This window comes from Mustela putorius, unplaced genomic scaffold, assembly GCF_011764305.1.
Source record: "Mustela putorius furo isolate JIRA1106 unplaced genomic scaffold, ASM1176430v1.1 tig00000151_pilon_pilon_pilon, whole genome shotgun sequence".
Lineage (NCBI taxonomy): Eukaryota > Metazoa > Chordata > Mammalia > Carnivora > Mustelidae > Mustela > Mustela putorius.
The window spans coordinates 2,907,494-2,922,455 of NW_025421296.1; the positions used below are offsets into that span (position 1 = coordinate 2,907,494).

The 14,962-nt window shown below is 35.7% G+C and overlaps 1 long non-coding RNA gene across 2 annotated transcripts in view; it reads right to left on the reverse strand.

The window, feature by feature from the left end:
- Positions 1-263: 263 nt before the first annotated feature.
- LOC101688061 overlaps positions 264-14,962 on the reverse strand; it is a 74,465-nt gene continuing 59,766 nt past the window's right edge. The window contains exons 2-4 of one of the 2 annotated variants that reach the window (XR_001176489.2): positions 13,006-13,096; positions 11,861-11,933; positions 264-854 (exon numbers count right to left, since the gene is read on the reverse strand). This is a non-coding gene — a long non-coding RNA (uncharacterized LOC101688061). Of the gene's footprint in view, positions 855-7,194; positions 7,704-11,860; positions 11,934-13,005; positions 13,097-14,962 lie in introns of those variants that run through there. The other variant, XR_001176488.2, reaches the window with a different exon arrangement.

Sequence of the window (14,962 nt, forward strand, 5' to 3'; positions counted from 1 at the left end):
TCCTCGAAGTACCTATTCTCAACCTTCTTAATTTATTTTTCAGTAAAAGTTACCATGAAGAAGATAATACAAAATCATTATATCTTTGTTTAAAAAATAATATTCTAGATTTGTTTGAAATAAACTTCTATTTTTAGTATATTATGGCTTGATAAGTTTGGAGGAAGGCTCTCCAGGTCTAGAAATTTACTCACGTCTTAAAACTTTTTTTTTTTTTTAACCTACAGGAAAACACTTTTACGTGGAGTATAACTTAAATTAAGAATTGGAAGGTAACCTGTTTATAATTTAGGTATTGATTCTTTAGTCTATTTTCTCTAGTGAATTACCTTTGATTATGAGTCACATACAGAAGTTGCTATGCCAATGCACCAGGGTAGCTACTGCAAAAACAAAGGTCAAGAATCTGTACATTGCAAAGTTAACTTAATATTCCACCATGGCAAGCCGTACCATTTTCTCAACTCCTTTGCAAACTTGTTCTTTGTCTTGTGTCCTGACCACACTGCATGAACTGTCCATTCAGAGCCATCAGCTGTCTCTTCATGGTCAATGACGTGTTGTCACACCTCAGCTTTCCCAGCTTCTCTACAGTGTTTCACAGACCTGACCACTTCTCTTCAAACTTTACCTCTTGTCCTAACACAGCACTGTTTTGATTTCTTCCCAATTCCCTTCCATCTTCTTTGTTTGCTTCTCTTCTTCCACTCCAGCTAATTGGAGGAATTCCCCCAAATTCTGACTTTGTAACTTTTCTGAGTTTTATGTTCATAGGCATCACCGTGAACATCTTGTTTCTTGCACAGCTCCCTCCTTAGCCGTCATTTTTATTCTGAGCTGCAGAATCCAGTGCTCTGAAATGTGCAACAACTGTTTAACATCTCTCACTTGCACCTCCTTTATGTCCAAATACAATTCATAATCCTTTCATCCCTAAACCTTTCAAACTGAACTTCCCTTTTCCTATGATGAATCAAAGCTAGGTAATCATTTCTGGCTTATTCACTTCATATATTGATTCCATAGAGTTAGTTGGCAAGAAATGTGAGTTTTATGTTCCAAATCTTTTGTAAACCCAGCTCCTAGTGCTACCTCTTTCTCTCTTGATTGTACGATTATAAAATACTTTCAACTAATCTTCCTGCCTCTGATTTCTTGCCACTCTAATTCCTTCTGACTCTGCTTTCTGATTAATCATGGTTAAATTCACCTGGAGCCAGCTTCTCATTATATATCAAATTCATTATAAATTCCATACCTGAATCTTCATGGTATGTTGCCACTACAAACCCCAATCTATCTTCCCAAGTTTCTTTCTCATTGCTTCTCTGTTTATACCCTGCAGTGTTTTCCTCAAGCTGTTTCGCTGGCTTCACATGATTTTTCTTGCCCATCTCCCCCTCCTGAAATCTTAAATGTCCTTCCACCTCAGATGCTGCCTTCTGGATGGTCTTTTCCTGTTTAATTGGATAGGATTTCTTGTCCTTTAAATTCCCAAAACACTTTATTTGTACTCTTTTCATGGGCCCTTTCCTTTTCTCATATTCTCTTACAGTCATGTGTATTTTTACCCTTTTTAATTTCACTATTGCATGTATTAATGTAAGAGATATTTGCTAAGTTCCTGTGATGTGTCAGGTACTAGATTTGGCCTGGTTCTTCCACTATAAGATAGACAGAGTCCCTGTCCTCACAGAAATGGAACATTCTAGATGTAAAATTAATCTCTGAAATTATCTTCTAGAGCAGGTCAACCTCAGTCACTATTAAGATTTTGGGCCAGATAATTTCGTGTTAAGCGGGAGCCATCTTGTACATTGTAGTGTGATTAGTACTGTTGGTGGCCTGTACCCAATAGCTGCCAACAGTACCTCTCCCCAACTCTGATAATCAAAAATGTCTCTAGACATTGACAAATGTTTTCTGGGCAAAAAGTCATCCCTGGTTGAGACCCACTGCTTTACAATGTTTATCAAACTTCTTTTTATCAATTAATGTTGGTTGAATTAGTTGAAATAACATTTTTCATCTTCCCACTAGGTATAGGCCACTATTATTGACTTTAGTGATTGCAGAAAGAACCGAAGATAAGGTATGGGTTTGAATGACATTTTTGGATGTGTCTTCTACTTACTAAGGTTTTGAACTGCAGCTTGTGTGTCACTGTGTGTCTCTTTTATTGATGGGAGAAACAAATGAATTAACCCACAGAGCATTATTAGCATGTTACCTGGCACAAAGTGCAGAGTAAATGTTCAAGTCTCCAGTGTAAGCAGCCTAGGGGATGAAGTGTCTTCTTTTGTTTGGTTACAGTGGGAACATTAGCAGGCTGAGAGACACACATACACTTAGCCCTAAATCGGCATTATACATGGGTTTTCTCTTCTCCTCTCCTCTCCTCTTCTCTTTTTTTTCAGGCTTGAACACCTGAGATGAAGAGTCACATGCTGTACTGACTGAGACAGCCAGGCTCCCAAATTGACATTATATAGATTAAACATAAAGTTTGAAGGGGTTTTGGGAAATAATGAACAGAGACAACTATGGTTATTTGGGGGGGGCGGTATTTTTTTTTGGAGGAAGTGAGTTTCTAGTTAGACTTTGAAAACTTTAAAGGGTGTACATTAATGGAGAAGAGGGGATGCAATGTCAAATGCTTAGGTAGTTTTCTAAAAAACTTCAGAATAATAGTGGTGTTTAGCCAGGATAACCATCTACCCTGTTTTGTGGGCCTCGTTAATTATCCCAGTCATCCCAGGTCACAAATGTGGACTCACCATTTATAAGTAAAGTTCTTTGTTTAGCATGCCCTATGTCTTTATCAGCAGAATTGTGCTCATGGAAATTCAAACGTTTATCATTTGGAGCCAATCCCTCCTGGGGCCTTCTTACTTAGCCTTTGGGAACTCAGCTTTGGTTGCATTTGTTATTCCATAGGGGCTTTTGTGATTAAGCCTTCTAGGTTTTAATGGAGAGTTCATTCCCTTCTCTATAGTTTACTGTTGTTTTGGTTAAGAATATGTTGATGTGAATGGAGCTAGCTGATAATTTTCAGGAGACCAAGAAAGAGACTATAAAATTTAGGCAATTTTATAGTCCTGGAATTTTCAGTAGCATTTACAACTCAATGTACAGCAGAATAAAGCAGTACACGGGAGACTTTTGTAGTGAAGTTTAGCAATTCTATAATTTGGGGTAAAATAAAAAACTGATCTGGCTGACACCTTCTGTTTTTTTCTCCTCAAAAACTGAGCATACCAATGTAATTGCTTAAATCTAAGTTCTTGTCTCATGGCTTTCATTCAATACAAATATGCCTCATATACCACTCTGTTAATCTGTGCTACTTTGCTCCCATTTGGGGAAGAAGTCTTTAATACTGTCACCCTTTTTTTCCTCCTATAGCTCACCTTGCTTTTAATGAGAGATTCCTTGAGGATACTGGGAAGGATATCAGTGAATAACATTGTTTTTACCAGGATGGACAGAAATTTAAGCTTAACTGGAGGAGGCACAAGCTTCCCCCACTTCCTTTTTTCTTGATTCTTTTCCTAGCTACCACCTCATTTGATAAGCTGATGCTCCAAGAATCACTACTTTTCTTTGTTTTTTTTTAATAGGCATATATTGAAATATAACGTTATATTAGTTGCAGGTGTACAATTGTACAATGTACAATAATTGTATAATCATTATACAAATATACAATGATTCGATGTTTATATATACAATGAAGGAATCACCACAATCAGTCTAATTGAGATCTGTCACAGTAAATAGTTACAGTTTTTTTAATGATGAGAATTTTTAGAATCTACTCTTAGCAAACTTTCAAATATGCAATACAGTATTATTAACTGTACTCACCATGTTGTCCATTACATCCCCATGACTTACTTATTTTATAAATGAAATTTTGTACCTTTGATTCCCTCAACCCATTTTTGCCCAGTTCCACTCCCACCAATCTCCTGACTCTGAAAACCACCAGTCTGTTCTCTGTATCTATGAGAGAGGCTTCTTCTTTTTTAAACATTCCACATAGAAGTGAGATCATATAGTGTTTGTCTTTCTCTGTCTGACTTCACTTAGCATAATGGTCTCAAAGTCCATCTACAAGAATCACAATTTCTCAAGAAGACAAAGAACGTTTTTGGAACCCCCCCTTTTTCTCACCTGTCCTCCACTGTTACCTGTTATGCACTTTCGGGAAGCAAGGGCTTCCTAGCCACACAACTGTCAGGCTTTCCATCCTTGGCTCTTTTACTTACTTGCTTTCCTATGTTGGGCAGGTATTTTATACTCTGCTTCACTGAGTTATTGTGAGGACCAAATGCATTATGTATGTAAAGACTTAGCATATCCTTGGAACAGAGTTTAAAAAATTCAGTTATTATTCATATTAGCTGCTAACTGTTCGAATCTTGTTTTCTAGGATATTCTTCATACATAGTGAAGATGCTTTTGCTTGTAGGTAAAACTGACTTTTAATCTTTATTTATTTCTAAAGTTTATTTATTTATTTATTTATTTATTTATTTAAGAGGGAGAGAGAGAGAGAGCGCAAAAGAGAACAAGCGAGCTGGAACACAGGTGCGGGAGACGACCAGAGGGAAAGGAAAAAGCAGACTCCCTGCTGAGCAGGGAGCCGTGGGATCATAACCTGAAAGGAAGGCAGACACTAAACTGACTGAGCCACCCAGGTGGCCCAAGACTGGCTTCTAATCTTTAAATGCAACAGTGACCTGAAAGTAAACATGCTCAGTCAAAGATTATTTGTTTCATGTTTGGTGGTGTTTCAAACCCTTACAAATGAAAGTCAAATATTAGCAATATTTGTAGAAACATTATAATACTGAATTATAATATGGAAAGGGGTAAAAGGGTATGCGGGGGCAGTGGCAAAGAGAAATTTGGAGGATGGAATAGGGGATGGAAACAAACTTTGAAGCAAAAAAGGAAACAATAAGAAAAGGGAGTTATAGCACCTTCCTCCCTAGCATTAACAGCATCAGGAGGATTTCAATTCAATTAATGCCTCAGAGTAGAGTGGGCTAGACTGACTCTGACACCACCAGTGTCCAGTTTCCCAGGAAATGGAAAATTCAGCAACCATAGTCCAAGTAACCAGAGAAGGGGCCAGGGGTAATAGAGCAGAGATGGGGTCTGGGAGCCCAGATGAGAAGGACTCCCAGTTGCTTTCAAGGCTTAAGCAGCTTCTCCAGAGTCCAAGGAAGGCTGAAGCTGGGCACAAGTGTAGGGCACACTGAAGCAGTAACTTCTAACTCAGGGAATGGAACAAAATGCCAAGGCAGGTGAATGAAATGGGTTTTGTAATTGAGGTTTGTAACTTAGCAATTAATGATTATTTGTGATCTGCTCACTGATTTTTAGCTGTATAATTTCTATTTTTTTAAAAAAATATTTTATTTATTTATTTGACAGACAGAGATCACAGGTAGGCAGAGAGGCAGGCAGAGAGAGAGGGAAGCAGGCTCCCTGCTGAGCAGAGAGCCTGATGCGGGGCTCGATCCCAGGACCCTGGGATCAAGACCTGACCCGAAGGCAGAGGCTTTAATCCACTGAGCCACCCAGGCGCCCCTAATTTCTATTTTTTTTTCTTTTTTTCTTTTTTATAAACATATATTTTTATCCCCAGGGGTACAGGTCTGTGAATCACCAGGTTTACACACTTCACAGCACTCACCAAAGCACATACCCTCCCCAATGTCCATAATCCCACCCCCTTCTCCCAAATGAGAATATCACCAATCCAGGGAAAGCACCTTACCATAAAGTTACATTTTATTAAGAAGTTAAAAAATAGAAATTAGGTCTCATTTCTATTTTTTAACTTCTTAATAAAATGTAACTTTATGGTAAGGTGCTTTCCCTGGATTGGTGATATTCTCATGAATAGCGGGGAAGGTGAGGCAATGCAGGGAAGAGCCACCAGGGCGATGGCACGTGTCTTTGGAACTATTTCACGAAACTAATACCTGGAGAAATTTGTTTGAAATTTGAAAAAATGTCACACTTTATATAGCATATCCAGATATACAAAGCACTTTTACATATGTAATCTTTCTTGTTTCTCACAGCAGCTCTGTAAAAAACAGATTTTCCTTTAGAACAAAATTTAGTTTAAACTTTCATTTATAATGAAAATGTGTATTGGTATATATTTGGTATACATTGGTCTATACATGTTACTACTTTCATAAATGGAATCTCCATGGCAATTATTTACCTAATGGAAGTTATTTTTACTTTAGTGCCAAACGACAAGTTTTAGAATGGGATTGGAACAAAAGAATGGAGATCCAAAGTTGAATTAACTTCAATACCAGTTGCTTTTTAACTTGTATTAAGTCAGCTCTTTAACTTATGAAATAATCTCTTATTTTTAAAAAAGATTTATTTGTTTAGTTGAGAGAGAGAGAGAGAGAAAGAGAGCACAAGTGGGTTGGGGGGCAGAAGGAGAGAGAGAGAGAGGATCTCAAGCAGACTTCCTGCTGAGTGCGGATTCTGACCTGACTGGGGGCTAGATCTCACAACCTTGAGATCATGACCTGAACTGAAATCAGGAGCTGGATGCTTAACTGACTGAGCTGCCCGGGCACCCCAAATTATCTCTAATTTTGAATGCTTAGATTAGATTATGAGATCAAGGATTTTGTAAATTGAGAAGAACATTCCCCCCCCGCTTTTACCGAGTTGTGAGTCTAATAAAACTTGTTAAGAAGGACCTCAATTTCTGCTATGTGGCTCCCAAGATTTCAAACACATATTTTAGAATGAATGGCTTAAGAAGGTGGTAATGTTACTTTAGAATTGGCAAACTGTTTATCTAAATATAAATGTAAAATACTCATTATATGGATAAATTGATCTAATTTTGATGTCTTTGAGTTTACCCTTTAAACTCTACCTGTAAAAATTTATTTAGAAGATGTGATAGGAATATCATAGAACTTTGTAGAAGTTATTTATAGAATAGCTTTGTAGAAGGGTATTTTACTTGGCCAAATTTCTAAGAGAGGACACATTCAGCTTTATATAACACACACACACACACACACACACACACACACACACACACTCCTGCTTCATGGTATATTCCAAAAAGAACTGATAGTTTAGGAGATATTTAAAAACCTAGGATCTTTTTTAGGCTAGTCATATCTCTTATGGTTTCAACTCAGTAACATTTATTTATGATCCATAAGTTTAGAATGTTTAGGGGAATTTGTGTCAAAATTTTAGACAAAATAATGCACAAGATAGTTTAATTTGTGTTTGCAGGAGAAAAGGGGCTGCTGAAAAAGTTGACATATTTCTACTTGGCTTCTCTGCCCTGAAACAGCCTTGAAATCCTGGATAATACAAATAATCATACAATTTGCTCTGGATGTTTGATTATGGGCATATTGTTCCTACACTGAGAGCGTGACGCTTTCAATCATGTCTTGGATTTGTAAATATAGAAACAATGTTCTTAACATAGTGTGCTTTCATTTAGAAGCAGAGCCAATTACATAGGTTTTGTTCTTTGTCTGGAGATGATGGTGTGCTAATCAGGGCTAGACAAAAAAATCTGAATCAAGGGAGAAATAACTGATGAGAAATGAGAAGGCCGTCATGGCCCAGGAACAAGGTTTCTTCCAGTGCTTCAGTCTGTTGTTACTGGGTGAATGGCATCCCTGGCAGTTGGAGACAAAAAAAGAGGGAGGGAAAGAGTAAGAGTAGAGGAAGAGAAGATGTGAATCTGGATTAAAGGCTGGCTTACATATCCACAATTGATTTGGAAATAAGTAGAATTCACCTAAGAACCATTACCCTGATATGCTTTGTTCAACTTCAGAATTAAAATGATTCGGTTAAAATATCACAAACCAGTGGTTGTCAGTCAGGCATAATTTTGACAAAGTATGAAGACACTTTTCATTGTCTTGAGGTGGGGTGCTATTGGTGTTTAATGGTCAGAGGCTAAAGATACTGCTACACATCCAATAATACACAGGACACTCTTCTACTCTAACAAATTATCCAGCTCAACATATCAATAGTGCTGAGGTTAAGAAAACTAGCCATGGGTCATATTTTTAATAGGTGCTTATTGGTGAGACTACTGCTTTGTTCAAAGCAATTTGTCCAAGTCTTTTATCAACATATGTGAGAGAGAAGGTGATGGTAGTACTATCTTTCTTTCTTTCTGATTGTGTATTACTTTCCTTTACCCTTTCCTATAATGAGAAGCAACATGGCAGGGGAAAAGGTACCCATGGGCTTTGGAGTGACTGATTCTGTAATGTGATGATCATAAAAAATGTACCTCAAGAATGTATGAGAGGATTAAATGAAATTATAGATGTTAAGGGCATATAATGAACACAAATATTAGCTCTTACTCTGTTAGCAGAAGACCTTCAGAAAGTTAACCTCAGCAAGCTTCCATTTTCAATTGAATAAATTAGAGATAGTAATAGCTTATGGAGATACAGTGAGGACTGATTGTAAGTGCCTCACCAATTGTTTGACCTAAACAGGCACTCAAGGCATAATAGCTACTGTTGTTATTTTTATCATGAGAGTTCATTTCCAAAAATATGTCTAAGAGCACAGTCAAAAGTAGATATTACTGAAGGCAGTGGGGAGAACAAGAGAATACGAACTGAGGTGAGAGAAACCTGTAGTTTTAGCCCTGGCAAAGCTGTGTAATTTTAAATAACATGGTTCCCAGTTTCCAATTTGAGCCATTTCACAGTTCTGGTGCATATCAAGTGCAATAGCCATTGTGGAGTGCCTGGCACAGAGCCTGGTATGTATTGAGTGTTCAGAAAGTGGTAGTTTCTCTTTCTTCCTGGCCCAAAGGACTTCATCTGTACTTCATGAACTAGAACATTGTTTTAACCTAGGATCCATTGGAAGCAGAGGCTGAAGTGAAAGATGATATATGGGATATTTTGGAACGAGATTCCAGAGAGCAGTAGTGAAGAAACTGGATAAAGGGGGGGCGCCTGGGTGGCTCAGTGGGTTAAGCCTCTGCCTTTGGCTCAGGTCATGATCCCAGGGTCCTAGGATCGAGCCCCGCATCAGGCTCTCTGCTCAGCAGGAAGCCTGCTTCCTCCTCTCTCTCTCTGCCTGCCTTTCTGCCTACTGCCTACTTGTGATCTCTCTCTCTGTGTCAAATAAATAAATAAAATCTTAAAAAAAAAAAACTGGAAAAAGGGAAAACCAAGGCAAGGAGGTGCTAGTGTGTAGTCTCTGCTTGGACGATGGTACTCAATTCTTTGGTATGTTCTAAGAGCCTAGGAGAATTTTCCTTTTCTTTATCATGTCTTTTGATGAGCAGAAGTTTTAATTTTGAGGAAGTCCAATTAGCCATTTTTTAAAAAAAAATTGGTTAATGCTTTGTGTCCTAAGAACTCATTGCTTATCGTCAGATCAAAAAGATAATCTTTTCTGTTTTCTTCTAATAAATGTTAGAGTTTTAATTTTTATGCTTAGGTCTATAATTCACTTTGAATTAATTTATGTGTGAGAGTTAGGAGCTGAGATGAATTTTTTTTTCTCTCACATGAATATATAGTTACAACACCATTTACTGGGGAAAAAACAACTCTGATCATTTCCTCATTGATATTTGGTGTCTTTGTCAAAATCAGTTGGCTATACATGTGTGGGTCTGTTGTTGGATTCTGTGTCCTTTTCTGTTATCTATTTTTCTATATTTGCACCAATATCCCATTGTCATGATTACATCCTTATTGTAGGTATTGAAATCAGGTAGTTTAAGTTATTCAACATTGTTCTTATTTTTCAAAATTGTTTTGGCCACTGTTAATAACTTGAATTCCATATAAATTTTAAAATTAGCTTGCCAATTAAAAAAACTGCTCAGATTTTATTTGGATTGTATTGACTCTGTAGATCAGTTAGGGGAAGATGATATTTTAATAATGTTAATTCTTCCAAATCATGAAGCTTTTATTATATTTTTTCTCTGAAAGTTTTTCCTAATAAAGGCATTTAAAATGATGCATTTCCCTTTAAACACTGCTTTTGTTGCATTCTATAAATTTTGTTATGTTGTGTTTCATTATCATTCAATTAGAAGTATTTTCTAGTTTTCCTTGTCATTTTTCTTTGGATGATGCATTGTTTAGAAGTGTGTTGTTTGACTTTCAATTTCTTGGTTTTTTTTTTTCGATGTCCTATTATTATTATTATTATTATTTAATTTGATTTTTCTTATTCTGAGAACACTATATCAACCTTTTGAAATTTATTGAGACTTTGTTTTTTATTTTTTAAGATTTATTATTTATTTTTAGAGTGAGTGAGAGAGAATGAGCATGCACGAACAGAGGGAGGGGCAGAGGGAGAGAGAGAGAGAGAGAATCTTTAGCAGACTCCCTGCTGAGTGCGGAGCCTAACAGGCTTGATCCCAAGACCCTGAAATCATGACCTGAGCTGAAGTCAGATGCTTAACTGAGTCACCCATTGACCCCTGAGACTTAATTTAGGGCTTAACATATAGTCTATTTGAAGAATATTCTATGCTCATTTGAAAATAATGTGAATTCTGAACTTCTTGGGTATTGCTAGATATTAAGTCAAGTTGTGAATAATATTCAGATCTTCTGTATCCTTACAACTTTTTAAAAATCTCTTTGTCCTATCAATTACTGAGAGATAAATGATAAAATATTTAATCATGATTGTGGATTTTTGTCTTTTTTCTTTTAGGTTTATAAATATTTGCTCTATATGTAGAGTGCATATACACATTTAGGTGCATGTACACATTTAGGATTATAATGTCTTCCTGGTGAATTAACTCTTTTTTTATTACAAGATACTACTACTTGTCCCTGGAAATATGTATAGTTTTGAAGTCCACTTTGGTGTAAATCTAGTGATTTTAAATTCTATTTGCATTGTCACTTTCTCTCTCTTTTTTTTCTCTCAACTGATTTTTATCTTTATATTTAAAGTGTGTGCGTTGTCTACAGCATGTAGTTAGGTCTTGATGTTTAGTCATTCTGAGTCTCTTCCTCTTAACTGGAGAATTTAATCCATTTACATGGATTGTACTGACTGGTATGGTTTAGTTTATATCTGCTATTTTGCTATTTGTTTTCAATTTGCCCCATCGATTTTTGGTTCTTCTTTTCCACCCTTGTTTTTATTTAATCTAGTCTTTTTTTTTTTTTTTTAAATTCAGTCTTATATTTTATATTTCCTGTTGTTCTTTTAGTTTATTTATTGATGGGTGCTCTAGGAATTACAATAGACACCCTTAAATTACTATGGTCTACTCAGAATGAAGAGTGAATCACTTCATATAAAATGTGAGAAAATTCAATATTATAAATCCACTTATATCTCTTTCCCTTTTTTGCTGTTGTTGCTATATATTATTTTGCTTTACATATGTTATAAGCCCCCATGTTATTATGTTATTATTTTGTTTTGAACAGTATGTTGTCCTTTAAGGAAATTTAAAAAAGAAAAAAAAGGTAGATCTTTATATATATTTACCCATATATTTACCATATGTGGTACATCTTATACCTTCATATAGATCCAAGTTTCCATCTGCTATCATTCCTTTGAACCTGGAGATTTATTTATTTATGTATTTCTACTGTTGAAAAATTTTCTCAGCTCTAATCTGAAAGTTTATTTTATTCTAATTTTGAAAGGTTTTCTCTAGACATAGAATTCTAGTTGCCCTTGTTCTTTGAGCTTTACAAGATGTCCTTACATTGTGTCTGTTCTTCACTGATTCTGTTGAGAAGTGAGTCATCACTATTGCTGTCATCCCATATGTGATATGTCATTTTTCTCTTACCTTTGATTTTGAAGTGATTAGGTATGTTTTTCTTTATATTCCTCTTGCTTGAGGTACACTGAACTTCTTGGATCTATAAGAATTTTAGAATCAAATTTACCCCAATTACAGTAAAATTTAGTAGCTTGAAACCATAACATTTATTAACTCACAGTTTCTGGAGGTTGGGAGTCTGGGCTAGAATCTTGACCATTATCTTGATTATACAGACATCTTTGTTTTATTTCCAGTTTCAGAGGGAAAGCTTTCAACATTTCACTATTGACTATGATGTTTGTTGTAGGTTTTTTGTTTAGTTTTTCTAAGGTACCCCATATCATCTTTAGGAAGTTCTCAAGTCCCATTCTATCTAGTTTGCTGATAGTTTTTAATATGAATAGAAATTTCATTTTATCAATGTTCTTTCTACATTTATTTGAATGATTCTTTTTCTTTATTTTGTTAACATGTTGAAATATAATGATTGTCTTTAAAAAAAATTAAACCAACTTTGTATTCCTAGAGTAAATCCAGTTTGATCATTATGAATTATCTTGATTTACATATCTGGATTCAGTTTACTAATATTTTTATCAGGATATTTTCATCTATGTTCATGGGAGACACTGATCTGTAATTTTTTTCTTATAATATCCTTGTCAAGTTTTGTGTCAAGGCTATTCTATTCCCATAAAACAAGTTGGCACGTTTCCCCCTTTTTTCTATTTTCTGAAAGAAATCAGCAAATCTTATTAATAAGTGGCAAAGCTAATATTCAAACCATGAAGGTTGGCTTCAAAATCTATGCTTTTAATTATAGTGCTTTGTTGACTTTCCTCTTAATTCCTCTCTTTCTCTCTCAATATGCATATCCCAAGCCTCAGTTCTCCCAGGGAAACACAAAGAGTACCATCTACCATGGTACTCTTTGCAATACTAATGCAATACTTGCATTAAAGGAGAGAAATCCTGAGATTGGGGCCCAAAACTTTTCTAATGGGCAGTAAACATGACTGTCCTTTGCTCTGGACAGGCCTTCTTTTAGTTTTGAAATGCATCACACACCTGGTACCTTCAGAAACTGTACACAGTGTTTCCTCTGCTAAAACTACCTTTTCCAAACCCAAGTTCTTCACAGTTCATCCCTAAGATGTCAGTCTAAGTACCTCTTCCTCACAGAAGACTTCTTTGACTCCAGTGGTTTGGGGAGGTCACTTTCTTCATTAGTGCTCTTTTTTTGCACACCTTTCTTCTTCTCTGTAATATATAATTACAACTGTAAGGAAATAATTCACTGCGTAAAGTTTGTGTCTCCAGCTTGAATATAAACTCCTTGAGGGTAGAGACTGTGTCATTCTTATTCATGACACCTAATACATATTTATCGAATGTCTGAATTCTCTAAGTTCCTTTTTTAAAATTAAAATATTTTAAAAAGATTTTATTTATTTATTTGAGAGAAGGATTACACACAAGCAGGGTGGGGGTAGGGGTGGGGTAGGTGAGTGGGGCAGAGGAAGAGGGAGAAACAGACTCCCAGCGGAGCAGGGAGTCCAAAGCAGGGCTCCATCCCAGGACTTGAGCCAAAGGCAGACATTTAACTGACTAAGGGCACACATATATTACTGCAGTTTTGTGGATGGATAGAAGGGTTGACAACATAATACATATTTTCACTTTTCCAAAAGATTCCACTAAGTTCATCTCTTGATCTACTTTTTGCTTTCTATTACTACAACAACCTCACTTGACGTTCATACATGTGTATCTATTGGCTTGAGTCTCTCACAAAGTGGGAGGGAATAGGGCTAGGAAGGAAGTTGCTAATGAAAGGTAGCCTGGATCATGGACAATAGAGACACTAGAAATAATAAAGAGTAGTATATTGTATATGCTATAATATAGAGTAATACTAGTAATATATAATAATGCTACAATATATAATAATAATAATACATAATAGTAATAGAGTAAATAGCTAACATTTACTGAACACTTAATATATGCCAGACACTTCAGTAGTATTCTACACATCTTCATTTAATCTTCATGGCATTATTGTAATATAGTTCAATTATTATCACCATTTTATAGGTAAGAAACTGAAACTCGAAGAGACTAAGTTACACTCTTAAGGTCACAGAGCCAGTGAGTGGCAAGGCTAGGACTTGAACCCATATCAGCATGACTCCAAGAATCCATGCTCTTACCTACTGAACCATAGACTGCCTTATATAATTTCCACTGGTTGTCAAAATATGGTGAGAATCCTTAGGAAAGAGATTATAAAGTGATTTCTTTGATCTAATTTCAGTTCTACAGTGACAAGCAAATCTTTGTGATAAAGAAAATATTCAGATTTAGAACTGCAAGTGCCTTTCTAGCTGGCTCAAAATTATTTGGCTTTGTGATGGGGTTAGTTCTATGATTCTAATTAAACTTTTTCAGTTTTCTTAACGGTTGGTTAATCTTAAGCTTTAAAAAAGGAATCGTAATTTAGCAGCTCAAAAGATGAGTTTACCACTAAATGCACAAATATAAGTACATATAACTTTTTCATGAGAAAACTCAGTCAAGTTCTTGGGTAAGAGACATCCTCCAACATACACTGCAACAGCAGTGTAATGACTGCTCACCAGAAATTCCAGTGTCACTAAAAATTCCTACTTCGGATAAGATTAAATCCTTTATTACTCTGGTTATTGTAGAGATGGTGCCAAGACAGGGAAGTCTTATGAAAGACATTTATTTTTCCATGGAATATGTTAATATTTATTTAATTAAACTCATAACCCTTTGTTTAGAATGTATTTATAGAAAAGGGAGAAAAACAGACTCTGCAATTAGTTTTCTTGTATCTAGGACAAGCTTGTTATAACAGTCATGGGACATATTTTACGGGTGCTATTTCGGCATTGACTATTTTGAAAACTAGGAGAAAAATGCTTTAAAGTCAATACTGTCCAATTTAAAAATACTGAGTTGGACCATATACCATAACATATATTTAACCATTTCCAATTTCTTTTGAATCAGGTATGTGCATTGGCTTTCCATTTTAGAGATGGCTCAATTATCTTGGTATTCTTACATTTTTAACAAATGTCTAAAAGGATTATAATA